Raw genomic sequence first — 19,667 nt, 5'->3', positions numbered from 1 at the left:
CTCCCAAAAGGAAAGCAGGTGTTGGGTATAAGCCATATTGTTTGTGCAAGCAGCCCAGGTACAGTGAACTGCCCTTCCTCTTAGGGCAGTGGTTCTCAACCTTGGCTGCACATTAGAATCACCTGGGAATCTTTTTAAAATCCTGATTTCTGGGCCTCATCCTCCAGAAATTCTGTTTCTTCGTTACTAATGTGGCCCCACCCCATAACAAAGAAACAGAATTTCCGGAGGATGAGGCCCAGAAATCAGGATTTTAAAAAGATTCCCAGGTGATTCTAATGTGCAGCCAAGGTTGAGAACCACTGCCTTAGGGAATGCAGGGAATAGTTCAAGTGCCAAGTTCCCGAGGTCAGCCATGGACGAGCCCTGGAAGCAGGCCTTTCTAAAGATGGTAGTCTCAAACTCGCTACGTTAACTCTTCCACACAAATACAGGGTGTCCCCCCCAAAAATGTATACACACAATGTCTGTAGATTCTATTACATTTTGAAAATGAAATGTATCTTAATAAACACTGCCTTTAAAATTATTCAGAGTGTGTATACATATTTTGGGTTGCCCTGTATAAAGGTATTAGTTTTTTCCCCTTTCTTAAAAAACAAAACACATTATAAATGTATTTATAAATTATTAACCCATTATATTCCCCCTTTTTCTACTGTAATATTTTAATTTTATAGGTTTTTACTAAAACAATTAAATATACAAAACTCTATAAAAGAACATTTTTAGCCCTAGCCAGTTTGGCTCAGTGGATAGAGCATCAGACTCCAGACTGAAGGGTCCCGTGTTCAATTCCCATCAAGGGCACATGTCCAGGTTGTGGGCTCGATCCCCAGTAGGGGGTGTGCAGGAGGCAGCCAATTGATGTTTCTATCTCTCTCTTCCTCTCCCTTCCTCCCTGAAATCAATACAAATATATTTTTAAAGAAAAAAAGAAAGATCATGGGGAAGTCCTGGGCCTTTTTTCTAGTGACCAGAGGGTGGCTATCTCCCCCTCCCCAGCAGGTTCAAGGGGCTACAGGAAATAAAGCTGACGTCATGATCACACCCCACGAAGCTGTGTTGGACCAGTGACAGGGGGATGGATCCGTTCAGTCTCTAGCCCGAGGTGACGGTGCAGCTAGATGCCAGCTGTGATGAGGAATCCTGTATTTGCTTTACCTCATCCCGCACCTTGATTAGGAGTCACTGCAGGGCAGGAAACAGGCCTTTGCCATTTCCCAGCCCCGGAGTTGGTGACCCTGCCTTTTAGTTTGTTTTGTGGGGACCAGTCACAGGTAATGTAGCTGTGTGCCCACAAGGTGGCGCTTATGATCACTGCAAAATACTGTGCTCGCGCCATGGTTGTTAAAACACAAATTGTAGAAGTTTTAGATGCACAAGATTGAGAATCTGATACAGAGGGTTCCTGCGTCGCCCACCCCCACTTTCCCCTGACTAACGTCTTACGTTCCTATGATACATTTGTCCCCATTAATGGGCCAATCCCATCCTATGTTTATTTACTTTTGTGATGATTTCTGAAACTAACTTGATTTTTATTTTAAAAAACACACACCTGTATTCACAAGGTGCTTAACGCTCTTCTTCATGGGGGCAATATTCTATTTAGAGTCCAAATCATTTAATACAGCCACTGCATAGTTGCTGGGGGTTTTCATCCAAATGGCTATTTCTTAACTGCCCCTCAAATTAGAAAGCATAATTGCATGAGTCTCAAAGGCTAGCTCTTTGGGTTTCATTAACTATTTTTGTTGATCTCCATCACAGATGGAATGCAATGGAATTTTTCACTGGTGAAATCCATTATATGGAATTCAGAGCAAAGAAATATCACACCACAGAGTAGGAGACAACAATAGTGGAGAGGAGGGAGCTGGGGACCAGCTCAGTCTTCCCCTGGTGCTGGCTTTGCAAAGGTTGGCACATTGTAACCCGTACAGCACAGCCCTTTGGGACCGTCAGCTCTTCCAGCTTCGTTCTGTCAGTGAGAGGTGGGCCAGGAAAGGAGCGCCGCTGACTGCTGGGTCCCACTCCCTCTGCTGCGTGCAGCGCCTCCTCGCGCCGTGCAGGGCCTGTGCTGCGCACCACACGTTTGAGGTGTTCGCCCGCGGAAAGGCACAAGCAGGGCTGCCAATCACCCCCAGAACTGGGAGGTGGCTCGGGAGTATCCAGTCTCTGCCGCTCTTTCCCTCTATCATGTTGATGGTGGTGCCAGGTGATAGACGGGACGCTGGCATCCGTTTCCCAGTTCGTCACAGCACCCTGTGGCGATGTTATGGTTGCACCATGATTGCTTGTGCCAATTCATGACCATTGCTCTCAAAAGCCTGTGCTGCAGCCTTTGAGGCATCCCAACTCCCTTTACAGCCTTCAGAAGCTGGTGCGGTATCCCCAAACCCGTCCCTCTTACCTCACCGCTGTCCATGTGTCATGCGACAATCACTTTTCAATTCGGGTTTCAATTCAGGTTTTCAAAGGCTGGTTGTGACCTGAAGCAATTTGACCAAGTTGTTACTGGACGGGAGTGGCCCAGCGCAGGTCTGCCTCAGGCCAGCTGCAGTGCCCGGATTCTTGACGTCACACAGGGAAGATGTCACAATGGGAGTCCAGGTGATTTTGAAGCACGTTTATTAAAGCTGGGGACAGTGCAGCACAGGAGGGACGTGGGGTAGAAGCAGCAGCAGGAGAGAGCCTCAGTGGGGCTCTGCTGTGGCCCTAGAAACGTTAGATCAGTGGTTCTCAACCTTCCTAATGCCGCGACCCTTTAATACCTTTCCTCATGTTGTGGTGACCCCCAATCTTATTGTTACAAATTGAACATAATGAAAGCATAGTGATTAGTCACAAAAACAATATGTAATTATATATGTGTTTTCCGATGGTCTGAGGCGACCCCTGTGAAAGGGTCGTTCGACTCCCAAAGGGGTCGCACCCCACAGGTTGAGAACCGCTGCGCTAGAGTAAAGGAGCCAGGGCGGGGCTGCGTTAGCTCACTGGGAAGTCAGAGAAAAGGGAGACAGGTCAGCGGGTGAGCCTGGGACGAGCTGCCGCTGCCCGCTGATCCCCGAGTTGCAAGTCTTGTGGGGACCCTCAGAGTTTAGGAGGAAGTAAAAGTCCGTGCCCGAGAAGAGGCGGGCGTGCTCTAGAGCGAGCCTGCACCAGGTCTCTGTCGTGAGGGTTTTCTCTTGCATCCGTGGGCGAGGATCTTATGGAGGGGTTTGAGGTGAATATTCGTCAGCTTCCCAGGCATGTTTTCAATATGCTGATGCAGCCAAATGAGTATGGGATTCTTCTTTGGTCGACTTTACTGTTTGACCTTTATCTGGAGTCTGTGTGGCTTTAATGGGGGTTTTGGTATTTGTCCCCCCGACTTCATCCGTCCTTGGGTTTGGCTGGCACAAATGGCACTCAGGGGGTCTCTGTTCTCTACCGCCCCGACCAGGGTGACTTAAGCTGTTTATTCTCTGGTTGGGGAGGAGGGTGTAAACCACTTGCTCTCAAGTGTCCTTGGTTGGAGGACATAAAGTCTGGGACTCACTGGCTGACAGTAAGTTGTTGGAACTGTCTGGCCTTGTTTGATTATCTTGTCTCCGTTTCCTCATTCCACTTGCCCGGGAACTTTCCTAGCTTCTTACTATCCTGCCCCAAAATGACCAAGTGGGCAATGGCGCAACTCCAATGGGAGTCTGTGAGAATGACGTCACTTACAGGATTCCGTCTGGAGACGAACAGCCGGAGTTGAGTCAGTGCTCCCTCCACAGGTCTTGGGAGGGTGTGGAGTGGGGTGGGGGCTTCTGGTTGGTAGCTGCCCCAAATGCCGCCCCCTCACCGGCCAGGACTGTGCCTCGCAGACTGTGTCCACGAGGGAAGATTGCCTGGAGAAGCGATCCTACCTTGTGTCTCCTTGCCGTGTCTCCTTAGCCATCCTGGGCTGTGCCGGTGCCTCACTCTCTCCTTGCTTTGACGGCCTTCGCAGTCGGCAGGCATGCTGGTCGGGGTTTTATGAGACGCCCTCTATCGATCCGTCTGACGTTTTTCTCTTGTTAGACTGAGGTTGTGGGTTTGGCGGATGAAGACCCCAAAGGACTCCCGACACCCTATCGAGAGCACATGCCGCCCCCGGACTCATCCCTGCTGGTGGTGACCTTGGTCATCTGGCCGCGGTGCCGTCTGGCCGGTTTCTGCGCCGTCCAGTCACTCTTCCTCCGTCCCTCTCCCAGGCTGTGCTCTTTGGTTCATGTATCTTTTAAAGGTTTGTCCTTCCTTTTAAACCATTGCCTGTCCCTCCCCTCCAGTTAGGACGGTGGAGAGGACAGGGTGTTCTCCCAGCAGGTGTAAGAACAACGCGGAGACGTGCAGCCCAGCGGTTTGGGAAGTTCAGAGCAGAAGCCAATTCCTTGGGGTGCCTGCCTCTTCCTGCCTCCCCAATTACCCACGTCAAACTCCATCGGAGTCACTGAGGGGTCAGAGGAAGGAGAGCCCAGAGAAGAGCAATGTGAGAAGAACGGAGGGACAGCCCCCCCACTCCGCCTTGTGAGCAGCCCGGAGTCAGAGACCTGAGAGCAGGGCCTTCATCTGTGTCTGAGCCGGCCCGCAGGTGGCGCTCAGGAGGCGGCTGAATGCAGGAAGGTTGGTTGGCTGCTCCTGCCTCTGTCCACGCCAGGCAACCTGCAACCTGCAGTCGGCGGGAGACCCCACCAAGGAAGCCATGCCATGTCCTTCAGTGCCTTCCCACAGTCCCGGGTGCAGGGGGCGGGCTGCAGCTTCCCTTGCCCCGGGCCTGGCCACCTCTCCCCGCACACAGGGCCTTTCTGCCCCGGACCCTGCCGACTCCCCAGCTCAGAGCCTTCGCACTGGCCCTTCCACTCCCCCTGGAAGAGTGTCCGGACCATCTGCACTTCCTCACCCCCTGGCCTCAGCTAAAATCCTGCCTCCCGGAGACCTTCCTGGCTCCTCTCCTCCCCACCGCAGATGCTCAGATGAGAAAGTGGGGGCAGAGAGGGGTGAAGTCTTTTGAAGACAGAACAGAGTTCAAGGTCAGTGTGGGGAAACCTAACCTGGTCAGAGGCCAGGAAGACCCCAGGGATGAGCCCTGAGACTCAGGAGGGGTTGGGGTGGGGGCAGAGTTGGAGGATTTATGCCTCGTTCAAACCCCCTCTCCCCACACACCCCCCCTCCACCCACACACTTGGCTTAAATTTTGCAGTTGATCCCTGTGACCGCATCTCCCACCAGTGTCACCCCAGCAGACAGCCCCATCAGGGTGTGTGTGAGCACCTGCTCTGGGTGCGTTACATCCTGGTTGGGCTGAAAGTGTCGCCTGAGGTCAACCTATTTCTCACCACCGTAAAGCTCTGTGCTTCTGCTTTTGTGGCAACAGGTTTTTCTTCTGCTAAAACCATAAAAGGCCTCAAAATCTCCTCGTTGCTAAGCTCTGTGCACACGCTTAGCGCCGATTCGGTGTAGCTGGGCGAGACCCTGCGGTGCAGCTGCCTCACCTGTGTCATCCTCGTCCCGGGAGGGATGGCCTTATATGGTGAAAAGCAGCCTCCGCAGGGGCAGCCCGGGCCTCACAAAGGAGACCTCAGTTTCGAAACTGGCTCTGCAAGGATCTTCGCAGAAGGACTGCCTCCGAGTCCCCAGCCCCCAGCCCCAGCCCCCTTGCTACCTTCCAGGAAGGGACAGTGTTAGCTACAGCAACAGGAGTGAGGGGCCAAGTACACAGGGGCGATGCCATCCTGCTTCCTGCCCAGCAGCCAAAACAGAGGAGATGCTGGAGTGTGTGTTGCTGGGGGGAGACCCGCAGACAGAGGCAGGAGGTACTGTCACATGAGGGGAGCCAGATGAAGCTGCCGTTTGGGGTTTCAAATATGGCAACACTAGGAAATGCTGGCTACTGATAAGGCCCAAGGCACAGTAGCTTACTTCACATCTCACAGCAACCGGGGGGGGACTAACGGCCACAATGAGCCCCACTTCACAGACACAGATGACTGAGGCTCGGAAGAGGCAGTGACCTGAGGTCAGTAACTTATCTGCCGTCTCCCAGACAACCCGACAGGCCTCCGGAATCCACCCCCAGCAACTCCGTGCTGCAGGGAAGAACTAAAGGCCACAGCTGGCCGCCCATGGCAGCAGCCACAGCCACACGTGGCCACCAAGTGCTTGAGCTGGTCCACACGCAGACATGCACACCAGAGCTCAGAGACTCAGTTTTTAACTTTTAGGTTAAAAAGTTATTTTCAGTAGCAAAATCTCTCAAAAATGTTAACATTTATTTGGAAATAAATAGGCTCCCAAGAAATTGCAAAGATAGCTCACAGAAATCCCAGATACCTGCGCTCAGCTTTGTCCTATAGTGACATCTATAATAATAAAAGCATAATATGCTAATTAGACTGGACGTCCTTCCAGACAAAGCCAGGGCTGCGAGGGAAGCCTGGGCCCTGGGTGCCTGCTGGTGGCCAGAGGGAAACCGGTGCCTGCAGCCGGGGAAAGGAAGACCTACTCTTGCACGTATTTCGTGCATCGGGCTTCTAGTCTTATATAATGATCATACAGTGTCAAAACCAGGAAACTGATATGGGTACGTGTGTACGATTCTGTCTTTTTACCATACATGTGGATTTGTGTGGCCATCACTGCAATCAAGGCCCAGAACTATTCCCTCCCCACGAAGATCCTCCTCCTCCTCTGCCCCTTAATTTTAAAAGAGAGATGACCTGTTGAAATAATACCTTGGCCATTTGGGTTAAATAAAATGTATCCTTGAGATTAATGTAGCCCATCCCTTTTCACTTTGAAAATGTGGCTGCTAGAACATTCGGAACCATGTTTGGGGCTCCATCCTGCTTCCAGGGCAGTCTTAGAAGTTCCGACCCGGCTCGGCCCTTGGGACCGGTCCCTGGACCTCCCCGAGCCTGGCTCCTCCAGGGCAGGCCCGGCCCCCAGGGTAAGTGTACAGTTGCTCATTCATTCCGCGCGTGTATTGATTGTCTGCCTTGTGCTGGGCGTTATGCTAAGGGCTGGGGACACAGAAGCAAAGATTGCAGGTCAGAAACATAACCTGTCCTCAGCCCCCCAGGCCAGGGAAACCAGGCGGCGGCTTCCCAGAATCCCACCCGCTCCTGACACCTCCCAGCACCGACTCAGAGACAAGTGGAAGGAAGTGACGATGGTAGAAAAATAAAAATAAAGTGCTGACACAGAGAAGGCGCTGGTGCACACAGCTATCGCCCCAGGTAGCAAGCTCAGGAGGGGGCCTGGAACCAAGCCCCCATCTGCCCATCTGTCTTTCCATCCATCCCAGAGGCACTTGGCCCCCGCTACACCTTGGAGTCACCTGGAAAGTTTTAAATAAAACTTTCTAACATGAGGAAAATCAGACCAATAAAATAAACCTCCTCACACCCAACCCCTGGATTTAACAGTCGTTCCGTTTTGCCGTGTTTCCTATTGGCTGTGGACTGTTTGGAAGAACATGGTTGTCACCCTGACATTTCAGCCTTAATGTGTCCGTCTGCATCTCGTGGTAAAATAGGACACTTTCTTAACCGACCACAATGCCATGATCACACCTGACAAAGTAATTCCCGCCTGTGACCTGACCCAGCCTGGACTCGGGTTAGAAATGCAGAGGGGCAGGCCCTCCCCCAGACCTGCCAGTCAGAGTCTGCATCTTGTTAAGGCCCCAAGTCAGGCCCGTGCACGTGACTGTTTGAGAGGCAAACCTAACACGCAGTTTGGAATTTGTTGGATTGTGTCCCCCCAAATGCACAGGGTGAAGTCTGACCCCGGGACCTCATTTAGAAATCGGGTCATTGCAGGTGTAATTAATTCAGATGAGATCCTACTGGGTTAGGGTGGCCCTGAGTCCAATAGGACTGGTGTCCTTGTCTAGAAATATTGGACACAGACACGTGCAGAGAGAGGATGCTGTGAAGAGACAGAGAGAAGAGAGGCCTGGAATAGGCGCTCCCTCCCCACCCTTGGGGGGGCGGGGGGAAGGAACCACCCCGCTGAGACCCACCTTGACCTGGACCCTCGGCCTCCAGAATCGGAGACATTTTTGTTTAAGCCGTACAGTGTGTGGTACTTTGCCAAGGCAGCCACAGGACACCACGCACAGCCTGTTCACCTGCGGTGTTTTTTAAACCACCCGTGACCGAGGCCACGCCGAAAAGTTCTGACTTGACCCGTCTGGGACGTGGCTCAGGCCTGGGTGCTCTGAACGTTCCCGAAGGTTCCCAGCTGCAGCCGCTGGACGCCCTGCTCTGCTTCCCATCAACCCTCAGCACCTGCTGCCTGTTGCGTGTGGGAAGGGCTAGCAGCTCCTCTGGGGAAAGAAGTGCCAGCACCCTCGGGGTTGGAACCCTGGAAGCTGCGGTCCTAGGCGTGGGGCCTGACCAGCAGGTCAGCGCACCTGGGAACCTGCGAGAAAAGTAGGTCCCTCACACCCAGGCGGGCCTCCAGAGTCAGGGGGGACCCAGCAAGCTGTGTGCTAAGGAGCCTTCCTAGCAATTCATATGCCCCTCAGGTGTGAGAAGCAGAGCCTAAAAGGGGTGAGGCCCCAGGCTCACATACATCCTAACAGCCTCCATGTGAACCAGCCGGGGGACCCCGGGGCGGCCGGCTCTCTCCCAGCCGCGCTGCCAAGGAGCACAGCCCATATCAGAGGCCACTCACCGGTGCTTCCTCCCTGGACCCCTCCCTGACACCCCGCCTCGCTGTGGTCCCAGACGTCCACTTGGTTAATTAGACCGTTTGTCGGAACATTAATACGTGAACACGGTAACACGCTCACACAGCCCCAGGGAGCCTGTCATAAGAAGGAAATCTCCTTCCCACCGTCCTTCCGCGTCCTCTCGCCACAGGCAGCCACCGCCAAGCGTCTGTGCTTCTCCCAGAGACTCACAGTCACGTCAGCCCACGGCCCCAGCGCCCACTCCAGCAGCCACTACCGTCTCCACCTTGACTTTTTCTTCCACTTAATATACGAGGGGCTCACACAAACCTCCACTTTCATATACGCCCCGTCTGAGAATACATAACCAAGCCCGTCCCCGACGGATAAGCATGTTGGTTGCTGCCCATCTTTCCCACTTATGCGCGATGCTACCCTTAACATCTTGTACACTTATCTTTATCCTAATGGCCGAACGCCGAGGTCTCCGGATTTGTGGGTTTCACAGGCTACTTAAGACATCAAGGGGCTAAAACAAGGCTGCCTGCTTATTTTATCAACTAAGAACTTAAAAAAAAGTAATACATTTATCATCGCCTCTGTTCCATAAAGAAAAATCATTCTATCACCTCCGTGTTAGAAAGAGGGTTTTTAAAGGCAGTAGGTCGACGGCCTTGTTCTGTAGAACGCCCAGCATTTGTAAGTCACTACAGACCTGCGGCGGTTCCATGGCGGACCGGTTCCAGCAGGATCCTTCCAGGGAAGCAGGGAGCCAGGGTCATCCGTCCGCATGCACTCACCCGCCAGCGCCCGCCGCTCACCCACCCACCGCCCAGGGCTCATTTGGTAACGGGGCTCCAGCAGGCCTCTCCATGCTGTTTTTAATGATGGGCCCGCTCCCAGCTGTTTCTACTGTAGAGGAAGCCGCTCCTGGGGCCACTGCGTTGCTGGGAGAAGGTAATTGCAAGCAGGTGCTTAGAGAGATTAACCAGGCGATTGGGCAGCTGTTTCATTTTCAAGGAAATCCATTAACAGGTGGTTCTTAGCTCTATTAATTGCCAATTGCTCTGTAACACAATTGCTCCCGGGGTCCCCTTCTCCAGGTGTCCAGGTGTCCAGGTGTTCAAATGGCTGGAAAACAGGACGGCGCCTGCCCCACCTCCCCAAGGTGCCGGTCTTTCCTCTCTTCTGTGTATTGGCAGATGGAAGCCAGGACCTGCCCTGTCACCATGGGACTCAAAGGCACACTAAAGCTTGAGAAGCACTGGCCTTAAACAGAGCTCCACCGAAACTCAGGACGGTGCAGGGTAAGGGGCCCACAGTCAGAGTGAATTCGGGGACAGTGTGCTATCGGACAGCTGGCTGTGGGTCTGACTGTTTATAGCACACTAAGATGCTTTGTCTCTCTAGGCCTCAGTTTCCCCATCTGCAAAAAGGGGGTAAGACTAGAAGCGGCCTCCAGGAGGTGTTCAGATGATTAAATACACTAAATGAACCGAACGGAAGGCTCACTATATCAGGGTGGGCCACAGAAGAGGTTCTTTAAACACGTGATGCTTTTCTCCCTGCTCCAAAAAGAAAGGGACTCAGGAGCCACTATCTTCCCAGCCCTGACCACCCAGAGACCCAAATCCGTGGTGGTGAGGCTGTCCTGGCAGGTGTTAAACACAGAGTCCAGGGCTGTAGGTAGGGATTTGCATTTTAACAAGATCCCCAGGGCCAGGCATTACCCTAGGGCTGTGGTCGGCAAACTGTGGCTCACGAGCCACATGCGGCTCTTGGGCCCCTTGAGTGTGGCTCTTCCTAAGCCTTAGGAGTACCCTAATTAAGTTAATAACAATGTACCTACCTATATAGTTTAAGTTTAAAAAATTTGGCTCTCCAGAGAAATTTCAATCGTTGTACTGTTGATATTTGGCTCTGTTGACGAATGAGTTTGCCGACACAGCAAATGAGTGCGGCCCCTCGCACCTGCTACCTGCCCGCCCCTTCTTCAGAAGTGCTAGCTGTCGTCCTCCAGGGTTGAACCGGATTTTTCTGGAATGGGTCCTGTATCATTTCCTGGGGCTGCTGTAAAGTAACCCAGTACCACAAACTGGGTGACTGACACTGAGCTTCTGCCTCCATCCCAGGGGGTCCCGGCTGCCCTCATCCTGGGACCCCTCCCCACCTTCTAACCATGGCTCCTGCAACAGGCTTTTGCCTCCCAAACCTGCCCTCTTTGGGGTCACCCTGTGCTCTCGGGGTGATGGTGGCCACGGGGACACACGGCTCAGAACTCTCTCCAAGAGAGCACCGCAGCGTCTCTGCCCGCAGCCCGTGTGGAGCAGGCAGGGCCGGCGTGCAGGCCAGTCTGGCCCATGTCCGGCTGCTGCACAGGGTCGCCTTCCCTCCAGGGCTCCCGTCGGCCTGGCCGACTTCCTCCTTGCTGCCCTGCGGCTGCGGCACTTCCCACCCAGCCTCCTTCCTTTCGCTTCCTTTCTCGGTCAGGCCCGCACTGTGGGCGGAAGGTTCTCCCGGGTCCACCGCGTGGTGTCCTGCCCTGTAAGCCTCTTGCACGTCTAACTCCACCGGCACCTGCTTCCTGTGGGACCGGAACTGGCACAGAGTCCAGCTTGGCGTCTGGCTCAGGCTCAGGTGGGTGTGTCGCCACGTGCAGGAACAGGACCCAAGAAACACGGGCGGCCACAACCTGACAGTCTCCTCTGTGCCGGGATCTCTCCCCAGGGCCCCACCGCAAGCAGCCGCTGACCCGGCGTTCCTCTCCCTGACACCCTCGCGCTCTCCTCTCTCCCACCTCCGGCCCCTGGAAGGTCTGTTCTCTTTCCTGCATCGTTTCCGTGCCCTTTCTCATACACATGTAGCCCATCCCTGATCAGAACTCTAGAGATCTGAGAGCAGGCCAGTCAATCTGCTGTCAATCCCACTTGGAAGGGCCGAGAAGGGCATGCATGCTTTTTGTTGATAATTTTTCCTGTCCCCTGGCCACAAACTTAATGATTACAATACCTTTCTTTAATAACTCGCTTTTTCGTTACTACTAAGCATCCGTTATGTGTATGTGACAATGAACGTCCAGAGAATTGCTGACCATTTGCACAGGAAGCCTGAGGAAGGCACCTCTTGACCAGTGGTGGTCCCCAGGCCACACGCTCAGGAGCCCGGTATTAGCCCTGGTCCCCGTCACCCCTCTCCCTCTCCTGAGCCAATCAATCAGTCCTTAGAAATGAGGCAACAGCAGCTGCAGCCCCTGCCCCAGCCTTGTGTGCACAGAAGCATCTCAACCCTTGGAGGAAGGTTCTCTCCTCTCCTGCTCTACCCCACCTCCTTCCCTACGTCCTCCCTCACCTCCTCCCTCACCTCCTCCCTCACCTCCTCCCTCACCTCCTCCCTCACCTCCTCCCTCACCTCCTCCCCACCTCCTCCCTCACCTCCTCACCTCCTCACCTCCTCCCTCACCTCCTCCCTCACCTCCTTCCCCACCTCCTCCCTCACCTCCTTCCCCACCTCCTCCCTCACCTCCTCCCTCACCTCCTCCCTCACCTCCTCCCTCACCTCCTTCCCCACCTCCTCCCTCACCTCCTTCCCCACCTCCTCCCTCACCTCCTTCCCCACCTCCTCCCTCACCTCCTTCCCCACCTCCTCCCTCACCCGCATCCCCACCTCCTTCCCCACCTCCTCCCTCACCTCCTTCCCCACCTCCTCCCTCACCTCCTTCCCCACCTCCTCCCTCACCTCCTTCCCCACCTCCTCCCTCACCTCCTCCCCACCTCATCCCTCACCCGCATCCCCACCTCCTTCCCCACCTCCTCCCTCACCTCCTTCCCCACCTCCTTCCCCACCTCCTTCCCCACCTCCTTCCCCACCTCCTTCCCCACCTCCTCCCTCACCTCCTTCCCCACCTCCTTCCCCACCTCCTCCCTCACCTCCTTCCCCACCTCCTTCCCCACCTCCTCCCTCACCTCCTTCCCCACCTCCTTCCCCACCTCCTCCCTCACCTCCTTCCCCACCTCCTTCCCCACCTCCTCCCTCACCTCCTCCCCACCTCCTCCCTCACCTCCTCCCTCACCTCCTCCCCACCTCCTCCCCTCACCTCCTCCCTCACCTCCTTCCCCACCTCCTCCCTCACCTCCTTCCCCACCTCCTCCCGTCACCGATGCCTTCCCCACATCCTGCCCCACACTCCATCCTCACCTCCTTCCCCCACTCCTTCCCCACCTCCTCCATCACCTCCTCCCTCACCTCCTCCCCACCTCCTCCCTCACCTCCTTCCCCACCTCCTCCCTCACCTCCTTCCCCACCTCCTCCCTCACCTCCTTCCCCACCTCCTCCCTCACCTCCTCCCTCACCTCCTCCCTCACCTCCTTCCCCACCTCCTCCCTCACCCTCCTCCCTCACCTCCCTCCCTCACCCTCCTTCCCCACCTCCTCCCTCACCCTCCTTCCCCACCTCCTCCCGCACCTCCTCCCTCACCTCCTTCCCCACCTCCTCCCCACCTCCTCCCTCACCTCCTTCCCCACCTTCTACCCGCACACTCCTCCCTCACCTCCTCCCTCACCTCCTTCCCCACCTCCCTCCCCGCACCTCCTCCCCACACTCCTCCCTCACCTCCTTCCCCACCTCCTCCCTCACCTCCTCCCTCACCTCCTTCCCCACCTCCTCCCTCCACCTCCTTCCCCACCTCCTCCCTCACTCTCCTCCCTCACCTCCTCCCCCACCTCCTCCCTCACCTCCTCCCCACCTCCCTCCCTCACCCCTCCTCTCCCCACCTCCTCCCCACCTCCCTCCCTCACCTCCTCCCTCACCACCTCCTCCCCACCTCCTCCCTCACCTCCTCCACTCCACCTCCTCCCTCACCTCCTTCCCCACCTCCTCCCTCACCTCACCTCCTCCTTCCCCACCTCCCTCCCTCCACCTCCTTCCCCACCTCCTCCCTCACCTCCTCCCTCACCTCCCCTCCCTCACCTCCTTCCCCACCTCCTCCCTCACCTCCTTCCCCACCCCCCCTCCCCCACCTCCTTCCCCACCTCCTCCCTCACCTCCTCCCTCACCTCCTTCCCCACCTCCTCCCTCACCTCCTTCCCCACCTCCTCCCTCACCTCCGTCCCCACCTCCTCCCTCACCTCCTTCCCCACCTCCTCCCTCCACCCGCATTCCCCACCTCCTCCCACACCTCCTCCCTCACCTCCTTCCCCACCTCCTCCCTCACCTCCTTCCCACACCTCCTCCCTCACCTCCTCCCCCACCTCCTCCCTCACCTCCCATTCCCACCTCATCCCTCACCCTCACCCGCATCCCCACCTCCTTCCCCACCTCCTCCCTCACCTCCTTGTCCCCACCTCCTTCCCCACCTCCTTCCCCACCTCCTTCCCAACCTCATTCCCCACCTCCGCCCTCACCTCCTCCCTCACCTCCTCCCCTCACCTCCTTCCCCACCGGCCTCCCTCACCTCCTTCCCCACCTCCTCCCCCACCTCCGCCCTCACCTCCTTCCCCTCACCTCCTCCCTCACCTCCTCCCCCACCTCCTCCTCCCCACCTCTTCCCCACCTCCTCCCTCACCTCCTTCCCACCTCCTCCCTCACCTCCTTCCCCACCTCCTCCCTCACCCGCATCCTCACCTCCTCCCTCACCTCTTCCCCACCTCCTCCCTCACCTCCTCCCTCACTCCCTCTCCCCACCTCCTCCCTCACCTCCTTCCCCACCTCCTCCCTCACCCTCCTCCCTCCCCCCACCTCCTTCCCCCACCTCCTCCCTCCCTCCTTCCCCACCTCCTCCCTCACCTCCTTCCCCACCTCCTCCCTCACCTCCTCCCCCACCTCCTCCCCCACCTCCTTCCCCACCTCCTCCCTCACCTCCTTCCCCACCTCCTCCCTCACCTCCTTCCCCACCTCCTCCCTCACCTCCTCCCTCACCTCCTCCCTCACCTCCTCCCTCACCTCCTCCCTCACCTCCTTCCCCACCTCCTCCCTCACCTCCTTCCCCACCTCCTTCCCCACCTCCTTCCTCACCTGCTGGGAGCCCATGGGTCTGCACCCATCTTTTGTTCAGCAGCACAACCAAGAAGAGAGTTAAGCAGGTTCTGTGCAAATCCCCCTGAGAAAGCACAACCCACCTCTGCCAGCACCGCCAGTCAAAGACCCAAACCTTCCTGAACCTCCATCTCTTCCCGAGCCTCCATCTCTTCCCGAACCTCCATCTCTTCCGGAGCCTCCATCTCAGGACAGTCATGGGACGCCCCCGGCGGGAGCTGCTGGCCCGCGTTCCAGCGCCTTTGCGGTGAAGGCCATGAGCCTTGAAGAGCCACTGGGATATTATTTTCTTTGTCAGGACTGAGACTTCCTGGTGTTCTTTCTATACAATGGCCAACCCCACTGTGGAGGTGACAGTTCCAGCCCCCGGCAGCCCACGAGGTGGAACACTGGAGAAGAAGCAGCTGTGGCTTTAAGGCTGTGCTACCAGTGGCTCCCAGGGCTTCCCAGGGGTGGCATGAGCCCAGCTCAGAGAAACAGGCTGCTTCCCTGTGGTTTATTTGCCTGCGTGAATCTTAGGTAATTGGTGAGAAAGAAGAGACTCTCGGGTTCAGCCAGGCCTTTGAGCCGTGTTTTTTGAATGTACAGGGATACTGTGGAGAAGGGGACACCTGCTGTCACACATGTGAGAACTGGTGCTCGGAAAGAGCTAGAAAGTTGTGCAAAGCCACACCGTTGGAAAGGGCAGGGCCATGGCTGGGGCGGGGTCTCCTAGTTCACAGCAGAGCAAGGTGGCTTGTCTGGCCACCCATGAGCTGATTAAAATATTTTCCAACCAAGGTCTGTTCTTTGGGGAAATATGGTTTGTTGCTATTTTAAAATACAGTAACACCAAGCACACAGGTTGCATGTATTCTGTGCTGGGCGCTGATCTGAGCCCTTCACCAGCACTCATTCATGTATTCATAGCCACATTCTACGAGGCAGCTCCAGGCATTATCCAAGTATTAGAATCTAAGGAAACTGAGGCACAGAGAGGCTAACTGACCTGCTTGAAACCAAGGGATGTCTGCGCTGGGATTTACACTTGGGCATTTGCTTCTGGAATTGATGTACTTACTCACTGCCCTCTGCTACAGAGAAGAGAAAGGAAACACAAAGACAGGAGAAGCAGGTTTGGCTCCTGAACAGGATCAAAACTCACAGAATTTAAGGGTGAAAATCCCTTTGGCCTATAGCACCAAAAAACTGGTTGAGATGCATTCAGCATCAACCAGAGACAGCAAAGCCTAAAGAGGGAGAGAGGGCAAGGAACCAAGCTCTGCAGACCTACTAGCTAAGTGACCTGGGCTAGGTCTTTAACTGGCCTCAGTTTGCTCATCTGTAAAATGGGGATAGTAAGACCTTCGTCATAATGTGGGTGTTAAATGAGTGGAGCTCTTAGAACGGTGCCTTGGCTCTTCTTAAGTGCTGGCAGTGATTAACTTTTGTTATGTCTGTTTTCTGCTCAGCTGGATACTCCACCACACCACCACCACCTCACCTTGGAGTGGATTTGCAGGATAATGCAGCCCCTGGTCAGAGCTTCCCAGGCGGACTTAGCGACATCCATGTGTGGTCCGCAGAAGCTTATGATTATGACTATGACTTTTTAAGAAGTCATAAAAGAGTCGCAACTGTATCTGTGGGTAATTTCTCTCATTTCAACACCAAAGCCCTGGATATGAACGCCCTCAAAGAGAAAACTAATGTCAGCTCCTCCGTATGTTAACACAATGAATTTTAAGGTTCAGGAGCTGGAGACTGAAAGGGCCTATGGAGAGCCCATTTCTCCATATTCATTCATTCATTCATTCATTCATTCATTCATTCAACAAATGTTTCTTGGAGCACCTACTATATGCCAGGCACTATGCTAAGCACTGGCAGACAGTGAGTGGGCAAACAGAACGTTCTAAATGGCCACACCCCATCAAACCATGTATCCCATGCACAATCACTTAAGTGCTGTGAAGGAAAATACAAGAGGGCCAGGAGAAAGTGTAACAGAGGATGGGGCCTGGTCAGGGTGGCCAAGGGGCTTCCCTAAGGAAGTCAGAGTTAAGCCTGAAAGAGGGGAGGAGGATGGACAGAAAAGAACATCAGTCTGGGCTGCAGGAAGGCTTGGGGAGGAGAGAGGGCTGGGTCTGGGGAATTGAAAGGAAGCAAGTGTTAGTGAGTGAGCAGGTCAGGATAGGTGGCTACAGACATGCACAAGATCGGCTTGTGAGAGGCCTGAAAGGACAAATATTCTTGGAACAACAGGAAATTATTAAAAGTTTTCAACACATGACATGCTAAGATTGGAATTTCAGAAACCTCACCCTGGCTGCTATATGGACGACCCATGGGAAGAGTGGAAACCTAGTGAAGGACAGTGGGCACTGGGACTAGAGTCCTGGCAATGGAAGTGAGCTGCATTTATAAAATCAACAGGACTTGGTGATAAGTTGGACATATGAGTAAGGGGGTAGGGTAAAGGATGCCCCCTGGCTTTCTGGCATGTGCATCTTGGAATGTGGTGGAGTCTTTCACTCAGGACAGTGACAGGAACAAGGTGTAGTTTTTCAGCTTCCCGTCTCCTGAAAATGTTTTGCTGTTTCTCCAACAGTCATCAGATGAGATGCAGCCAAAACCACATCAACTGGCATTTTCATAGTCTCTTGTGCTTTATTTAAACTATCAAAATATGGGGAGAGTTACTATGCTTCAGCATGGGAGTAATGATTCAGGACTGGGTCAGGACTATATGACAGAGGCCTAGAGGTCTTTTTATTTGGAAAGTCAGACTCCAACTTGGACAGCTGACACTAAAACACCATGTTTTAAGCTCTCAACATCAGAAAGAAAACCTTGTACTTTCCCCAAAGCTTCTTTCCTGATCAGCAGAGTTATTATAAGAGACAAGAATGTGCTGCCGGAACCGGTTTGGCTCAGTGGATGGACTGTCGGCCTGCGGACTGAAGGGTCCCAGGTTCGATTCCGGTCAGGGGCATGTGCCTGGGTTGCGGGCAACATCCCCAGTGGGGGATGTGCAGGAGGCAGCTGATCGATGTTTCTCTCTCATCGATGTTTCTGGCTCTCTATCTCTCTCCCTTCCTCTCTGTAAAAAAAAATCAATAAAATATATTTTTAAAAAAATAAATAAAAAAGGATGTGCATTATGGTTTTTTGGTTGTTTTTTTAAAAATATATATTTTATTGATTTTTTACAGAGAGGAAGGGAGAGGGATAGAGAGTTAGAAACATCAATGAGAGAGAAACATCAATCAGCTGCCTCCTGCACACTCCCTATTGGGGATGTGCCTGCAACCAAGGTACATGCCCTTGACGGGAATCGAACCTGGGACCCTTGAGTCCACAGGCTGACGCTCTATCCACTGAGCCAAACCAGTTAGGGCGAGAATGTGCATTATGTTTATGAATGCTTGCAGTAATTCTATGGGAGAGGTACCATTATATGTCCCACTTTACAGTCATGAAAACCAGGGCTCGGAGATGATAACTCTCTGGCCCAAGACCAGCCGTCCAGTAAGCAGTAGATAGGGAATTCAAGGACATGGTAGTCTCCAGATTCGCTCTCTGCCTTGTGGCCCACGAAGCTGGTCTCCATGAGCTCATCCCTCCGGCTCCCTTGGATTTGGCCAATGGGAAGCACGAGCAGGAGATGAGAGGCTGCGAGGAGAGACATCCAGGGTGTTCATGCTCTGTCCACACTGGCCTTGCTTGGGCAGTGGCTTCGTTCTTTGGCCATGACCACAGCTCCTTTTGGTCAACTTCTCTCTGATGCTGCAATGCTGGTAGATTCTCCCCTCTTCCCTGCTCAGGCCAGGGGTTGCCTGGCTGCCTGCTGCAGCTTGTGGGGGTTTCTCAATCCCGTTTCGCTTCCTCCCACTACCAAGCCTCTGTAAATTGCCCCTTCATTCCATTCCCTTGAGGTGCACTGCCCTTTCCCGCTGACCTTGACTGATACAAACGCAGCTTACCTGGACTCAACGCTGCTCATGTCCTCCAACCCCCCGTACCCTGACTGGGCCCAAAGCCTCCTCACCCACACACTCCCGTGTCTCCTTCCAAATCTTCACAGCAGCTCTTCCTCAGGGCTGCCTACGTAGCTGGCCACCATCTCCTACTCCGCACCATGGCCACCTAGACCCCCCATGAAACCCAAGATCATCACAAAGAGGACCAAGAAGTTCATCCGGCACCGGTCAGACCAACATGTCAAAACGAAGCACAACGGGCGGACACCCAGAGGCACTGGCCATGGAAGGTGTAGAAGACCCAAGGGCCAGCTCTTGATGCCCAGCGTGGGCTATGAGAGAGCGACAAGGACACAAAACACGTGCTGCCCAGCGGCCTTTGGAAGTTCCTGGTCCACAGCGTCAGGGAGCTTGAAGTGCTGCTGATGTGAGCCTGACTGTGCGGAGATCGCTCACATTTCCTGCAAGAACCGCAAAGCCGCTGCGGGAAGAGCAGCCCTGCTGGCCATCGGGGTCACAATCCAATGCCAGGCTGCGCAGCACGGAAAATGAAGAGACGGCTTGTGTGCACACTGTAGTTGTGTTAATAAAACCATAACATTCTGTTCAGAAACAACCCCCTTCACTGTGTCTGTCACCTTTCTACTCACTCTATTCTGGGACTGTATGTCCTCCCACCTGAAGCGCTTCAATAACGTTCCAGTATGTGCCCCTCCTTCGTTCTCTTTGCCTCGGATCCACGCTGCCCGCGCCTGTCTGATGTACCTTCCTTCCCTATGGCAGTCGAGATGTCATCCGGCCTCTGAGAAGCCTTTAGTGGCATGGGAGAAGGAGCACAGGTTTTAGAGTCAGGCAGACCTGGGTTTCCTCCCTGACCCTCAGTGTCCTCACCTGAGAAATGGGCGCAGTAATACTTGCCTACCTTATTGTCGTTTCAAGTGTACTCATGGACCGGCAGCATCCGCATGGTCTGAGAGTCTGTGAGA

General features: G+C 54.5%; 1 pseudogene; it reads right to left on the bottom strand.

Moving 5' to 3' along the window:
• Window positions 1–1,836: 1,836 nt before the first annotated feature.
• Window positions 1,837–2,505, bottom strand: LOC118674750 (annotated as a pseudogene).
• Window positions 2,506–19,667: the final 17,162 nt, after the last annotated feature.

The sequence above is a fragment of the Myotis myotis genome, unplaced genomic scaffold (genome assembly GCF_014108235.1).
Source record: "Myotis myotis isolate mMyoMyo1 unplaced genomic scaffold, mMyoMyo1.p scaffold_m19_p_19, whole genome shotgun sequence".
Classification (NCBI taxonomy): domain Eukaryota; kingdom Metazoa; phylum Chordata; class Mammalia; order Chiroptera; family Vespertilionidae; genus Myotis; species Myotis myotis.
The sequence above is the reverse complement of the archived record's forward strand: the minus strand, read 5'-3'. Positions and strand labels throughout refer to the sequence as shown.